This window comes from Aptenodytes forsteri, unplaced genomic scaffold (assembly GCF_000699145.1).
Source record: "Aptenodytes forsteri isolate BGI_AS27 unplaced genomic scaffold, ASM69914v1 Scaffold290, whole genome shotgun sequence".
Taxonomy (NCBI): Eukaryota; Metazoa; Chordata; class Aves; order Sphenisciformes; family Spheniscidae; genus Aptenodytes; species Aptenodytes forsteri.
The window spans coordinates 263,185-269,282 of NW_008795244.1; positions in this window are offsets into that span (position 1 = coordinate 263,185).

Below are 6,098 nucleotides of genomic sequence, written 5' to 3' on the forward strand. Positions count from 1 at the left end.
GCGGGGTGGGGGGGGGTCTGCCGTGGAGGGTCCGCTGCGCAATGGTGGAGTTGTTGTTGTTGCGTGGGGATGGGGAGTCTTTATAGCCGGGGACAATAGCGGCCCTTTGTCCAAGCGCAGGCGGTGGGGAGGGCGGCGGGATGAAGGAAATCCACCCGAGGCTGGGGACCCGGGCGGGTAGCGCCGTAGAAATCAGCAGCTAATAAATCCTCACGGCCGGCTCCTGTTTTCAGCCCCGAAGAGGAAAAGGTTGTTCTGAAGCTAAAATGGATGGAGCGTTTTGGGATCTTTCCCCAGCTGACTTATTTCACGGAATCATCGTTACTTTTTTTTTTCCCCTTCCTCTAAAACGCACTCATCAAACTGAGTTGCATTAATTCTGATAGATGGTGCACTGCATGCACCAATTTTTTTTAATCAGGGAGTAGGGGACCAGATGGTCTTTATGACTGGTAATGGGATAGAGAGCTCTTCATCTCTAAAACACAGGTTCAAATTTGCCTGGATCACCAGTAATCGAGAGTATTCATCTGATGGCTTTTAAGTGATCTCTCGAAACAAACTGGCTCTGGTTCTAGTTGGTTAGATGTGCCCATCGCAATGAACATCTACAGCCTTTGCAGAGAACTTCTAAAGATCAAACTTGTCCAGGGAAATACCCTGTTTAGTTGAGGGGAACCAAATTTGATGCCTGTCCTTTGTAACAGGGGGATCTTGCAGCAGTACCTGTACTGTTCCATGAAAGGAAGGGGTGGGCCCAAGACAGCAAGTACTTAAAATACATTACCTTTGTTTTAATGTGGTAACCTCTTCTCAAGGGGAGAAACTCCCTAATCACCTATGTCTGGACTTGGGTGGGGAGAATCTTACCTTGATTTTTTTTTCACATTTTCTCTGATGTAATAAGAGTCATGTTTTCCTCTTCCCCCTTGCCATTTGAATTTGCTTTCAAGAGTTCTTTTGGGGGTTGGCTTTGTTTTTTAACTTTTTTTACTCCTGGACTTTAGAAATGTATTTGAATTTGCTGCTATGATATCTCTGCTACAGTTGCTTGTAATCATAGTATGTGTCAGTAGATTCTTACTCACAGTAGGCTGCTGTGTTAAAGTTACTTGGATTCTTACGTTGGCATCTGCTGAGATGGTTAGATATTGTGGTCAGTTTAATATCTATCGTTAAAGCAATTATCTGAATAAGTTTCCTAGAACTTTAAGAAACAAAGGCATTAGTGCTGTGGAAGGTGGCATTTCGCATCCAGCCAGGTGTGGGAGCGTGCTGCAGCTCATGTCAAGTCATGGCTTTTGTCTAGCATCAGCTCAGTGTATTATTTGAGTGTTGCTGTTGCAATCATTCTGTTCTGTTTCTTCAAGCTATTTCGCTCCCTGCTGAGCAGGGAAAAAAAAAGAAGTGCTCACGGATAGCTGGATAATACCTTTATTTACAGGTTTTGTGCGATACTCAGCCATTTCAACAGTTCAGCTACTAACTCTGACGACATCCCAAGCGTTAATTGTATTAATGCCCTCTATCAGTTTCTAGGATGTTCTCCCCTTAAACACATGGGCTTGCTCAAGGGCTGTCTCTGGGATTTGGAAGCTAACGGTTAAGAGATCTGTGTTAACCAGAGTTCGCTTCCTTTAGTTCACTTTGCTACTCTCCCTGCCTAAATTTTACAGGCTCTATAAACAACGACACACCTGACATTTAAGCAGCAACAAACCTCAAGCCTTAATATGGCCCTTAAAAAAAAAAAAACAACCAACTATAAACTCAATTTAATACCTTATCTATTTAATAAGGGTTTTTTGGTGGGTGTTTCTAAATCTTCACACGAAGTTGAAAAAAGCTGTATGGAGTATGATGCTCTGTTCTAAACCTGAAGTCCTTACTTGTATCTGCCTTGTTCATTTGAAAACTTCATGCTGATAAATGCCTAATTTTTATCAGTTCATTGCAAAGACTTTTTTTTTCTTTGCCAAGTATGAAATTCTAAAAGCTTTTAAAGAACTGTATCCACCCCTCAGGTGTGCTTGTGATTTCTAGTGATTTGGTAATTGAAGCTGCTCATGAATTGTGGGACGTGATTTATCTTTAATGTAGCATGAAGATGGATAGTTGGGGGGGGGGCGGAATTAGGGAGTAGTGTAAGAGAAAGATAGGAAAATAAGGTGGCTGGGGTTTTGGCTTAATAGGAGCAAGGAAAAAAACACCGCCCGCCTTCTGTGTTTTGTTTTTTTAATTAGGGAATATATTCATATTATAAATACTTGAGACTCCTCCCACTAATGACGCCAAAGTCCAAATTCCCAAGATGGGCACTGGTAGAGCGTATTTCAGTTGGGAAAAGAGACCCGAGTTCCTCGGGAAGGAGAAGGGTGAAATAAATTGATGACATGTTACGGTGCAAGGGAGGTGTGCTGCTGGGTTTTGGTGGGGTAGGGGAGCCTCTCTTCTGCGTAATTAGGTGGCAGACCCAGAAGGGGAAATCCTTGAGGTGCCCTGGCCAAATCAGAGCTCGTTATGTACTTCCCACACGCCTGACCTCCTTTATGTTTCAGTTTTTCTCTTTTTTTTTTTTTTTTCCTCGTTTTAAATAATGGTTTTATGTGTGGTGGAACAGCTGCTGCCTGAGTTATCAAAATGGCTGTTTGCAGTTGAGGAGTGGAACAATCCTGAGGTAGAACTCCATGTCACCAGGCAATCTGGGACACTCGGTGCAGCAGGCTGCAAGTGCAGCGCCTTGGTTTGTCTGTCTGGCAGGGTTATTCCTGTGCTTGAGCCGAACATCTCTGGGTGCAGTTAAATAGCATCTTTGATGAAGTTAAATAGTCGGAGAATCAAACCTTCCTCTTCTCTCCCCACATATTATGTTTTATCTGCACCAGGGCAGTGCACTCTGGGCATAGGAAAATGGCCTTTGCTCTCTGGAAGATCTGTGTGTAGATTAATATTAAGCAATCATAGAAGTTAGATGGGTGAGGATTTGTGCTGAAGGCGAAGTGCTGGCAATTCTGGGGCAAATTGCCCATTGCTTTAGCTAGCGTGGCTGTATTTGCTATTGCTGCAATGACACTAACTCACATGAGTTGAGAAAGTTGGCCCCTGTTAGGTTTTTCTATTAATTCTTTTTTAAAACTAATTTGAAGTATTAGATCTTAAAGTATCATCTCTTAATGTGGGCTTGCAATCTCATAAACAGCTTTTTGCACTGCAAATAATTAGTGGTTACAGCTATGCTGTAACTTCTGAGTACTTATGATTAGTGACTTAATGGGTTTTTTTTTGGACTGGTATTGCTTAGTGTCAAAAGAAAAAAAGCCAGGAACCAAAAGCACTGTGTGTGTGGGAGGGGGTTGCTGTTGGAAGGCAGGATCTGATCATGGCTGGAAAGGGAGCTGGTACAGAGGGGCTCCCGAGGGGCTCTTTGACCCTACCATGCCCCTGTGCCGGAGTGCTGGCAGTGTGAGCACTGGGGCGGAGGGTCTGGCCAGTCTGCGTCCAGTGGCTGAGCCTGGGAAAGTAAGATTTTCAAAGTCTCTGGAACTGGTAAACGCTTCTTGGTTCAGATGGTTAAAAATTCTTCTGCCACCATAAGCCATGCCACGCAGAGGAGTGCTAATGTGAGCTGTTTAACTGAAGTAGTGACAATTTAAGTTGCTCAAAGTATAGCTTGGGGTACCTGTGTGCTCACAGGCAGCATAAATGGAAACTCCTGCCCACAGTGATGTCAAGCGCCACCGTGTTAGGCTTGGGTTTAGCTCAAAGGAGCCAAGAGCAGAGACTATTTCAGGTAGGGCAGCCGTATCAGTTACTGCTGGTATCCAATGCTTCTTGTGTTACGACCTTGTCTTCGATTGCTTTAAACTTTGCCAGACTTAAACCATTCAGAATGAAATATCGGTCAGTGTGCGGTTGAAATCTCAGATTTAAATCTCGCAGTGTGGTCTGTTCATATAGGGTTATGTTTAAGTTCTGCGACGCCCCAGGTGTGCATTAAAGCTCTCTGCAATTTTAGTATATGCCCTTAACTGCTGAATGTTCAACCCCTGATGTAATGTTTTAAACAACTCCTACGGAATATGCTAGATGCCATATAGTAACATGATCATAGTGCATAAGTCTAATGGGACCTATACGTTACTGCTAACTGCCAGTTCCTCCAGAAAGTGTGCTGGACTTGGGTTGGAAGTTTGAGGATGGAGGGAAGGGGGAATGAGGGGAGACTTGAGCTGAAGGTAGCAGGGCACAAAACATTGTGAGTTTAAGAAACAAATTCCAAGAAGAGCATCAGTATAGTACTTCTTCTGTCTCTTTATTTTTAAGTTTCTGAAAGTGCTCACAAGATGAGAAGCAGGCGGTGAAGAAGCAATTTATTTAGGTTTTTGCTGTGGCATTCAATAATGCTTTCTCAGCAGCCGGCTGAGCATTGAAAGGAGAAGAGGTTCTAGGAAATGAGATATAAACGTTAACAGCAAGGATACATGTTATGAAAGGAAAAAACTCTTTCTGTGCTCTTCTGTGGTGTTTATAAACTAGCTAATCTACAAAATAGGTTTTAAACACTCAGGGGATAGACTTACTTGTGCTACGTGCTTCCTCAGGCAGAGTAACTGCAAAAGAAAAGCGTTTTAAATAAATTGCAAGTGTTGAAGTTGAGATTTCTTGAACTATTTTACACTTGCAAACATAATCTCTTGTACTCTGGTGATTCCTTTTCACTGAGTCAGAAGAGAGACATCTCCATGTCACTGGCACAGGGACAAAGACCGTCACTGACAATGTTGGCTTGTATTCTCTTCTAGCTGCATTTTCAAATGGGGAGGTTCAGTTTAATAACTCTTTTGTTTGGTTGGTGTTTTTTGGACACTTGAATGGTTTGGTGTTGGCAGTAGTGCTTTTTTCCCTGTCAAAACAACAAAAAAAGGAGAAGCAGAGAGAATGTCAATCAACTTTAAAGACCAATTTCATGGTTTGTACCAGTAGTTCAGTATTCCATCCTCACATGCATTTTGTTCACTGTAGTACGAGTTTCATAAGGGAAAATATATAACAAATGAAACAAATCTGGCACGGTACTGGGGGGTGATTCCCCCCCCCCCCAACATCACTACTCTTCTAAAAAAGGAAGCAAAAACCCCTCTTTGTGGAAATCCTCCATATTGCTTGGTTGATGGTGCAAGCAGCATTCTTTAGTTACTATTTCTGAAGCAAAAGCAGAAATATTTTAATTCTTCAGATTTCCATGAAGTTTGTATTTAGGAAGTCTCAAACGAACCTTCAAATAACAAGCCTTGGGCGCATACAATATTAGTTCTAAAATTTTATCATTGAAAAGCACAAAAAGAAGTTCTTGAGCTTCTCTACCCTACAGCATGCTATGTGCTGCCAGCCGCTTCGAGTGCTTCCTAGGGAAGGTCAGGGACCCTGTCCCAGCCCGCACACAGAAAGGGACCATGACTTCTTGTGGGAAGGGGAATACAGCTTTTGCTGTAGTCAGAGCAGTACTCGAGGAGGGAGGCAACGCTGCCTGCCTGGATGTGCATTGCCCAACAGCAGCAGAAATGCACAGAAATCTCCCTGTACCAGCAATCCCTTAAGGTGTGAACCCAAACCTATTCCTATTCAAAGCACCTCCTTTAGGAGCTTCTCAGTTCCTCCTATCTCCTCTCCTTCCTCCCAGCATCTATAGTATATGAGCCCCTTGTAAGCTTGTAACGGCTTTATTTTCCCAGCCTACCTTCATCTGAAGAGGATGCTCATAGCTTTTGGGAGTGAGAAAGGCAGAAGAACATGGGGTGACTCTTCTGTTAGAGATAAAGCTGCCAAGAAGTTCTTGGGCAGGTAGTAATGCAACTTTGGGTCTTGAGGCAATTTCTATTTGATATGCCAGCTATTCCAGGCAAAAGGTCTGGATAGGTGCAGTGGCAGCCAATTGGTGGAAAGTTGCAGTAAAAAAAACCCAAAGCAACAAAAACCCCACAAACAACAACAAAAAAGCCCCAACTACTTGCTCACTTGAATAAATTATTAAAGATGTCTTAATGCTTGGGATGTCTGTGCTGAACCCTCTGTGCACTGAACTGATCCTTACAATGGAA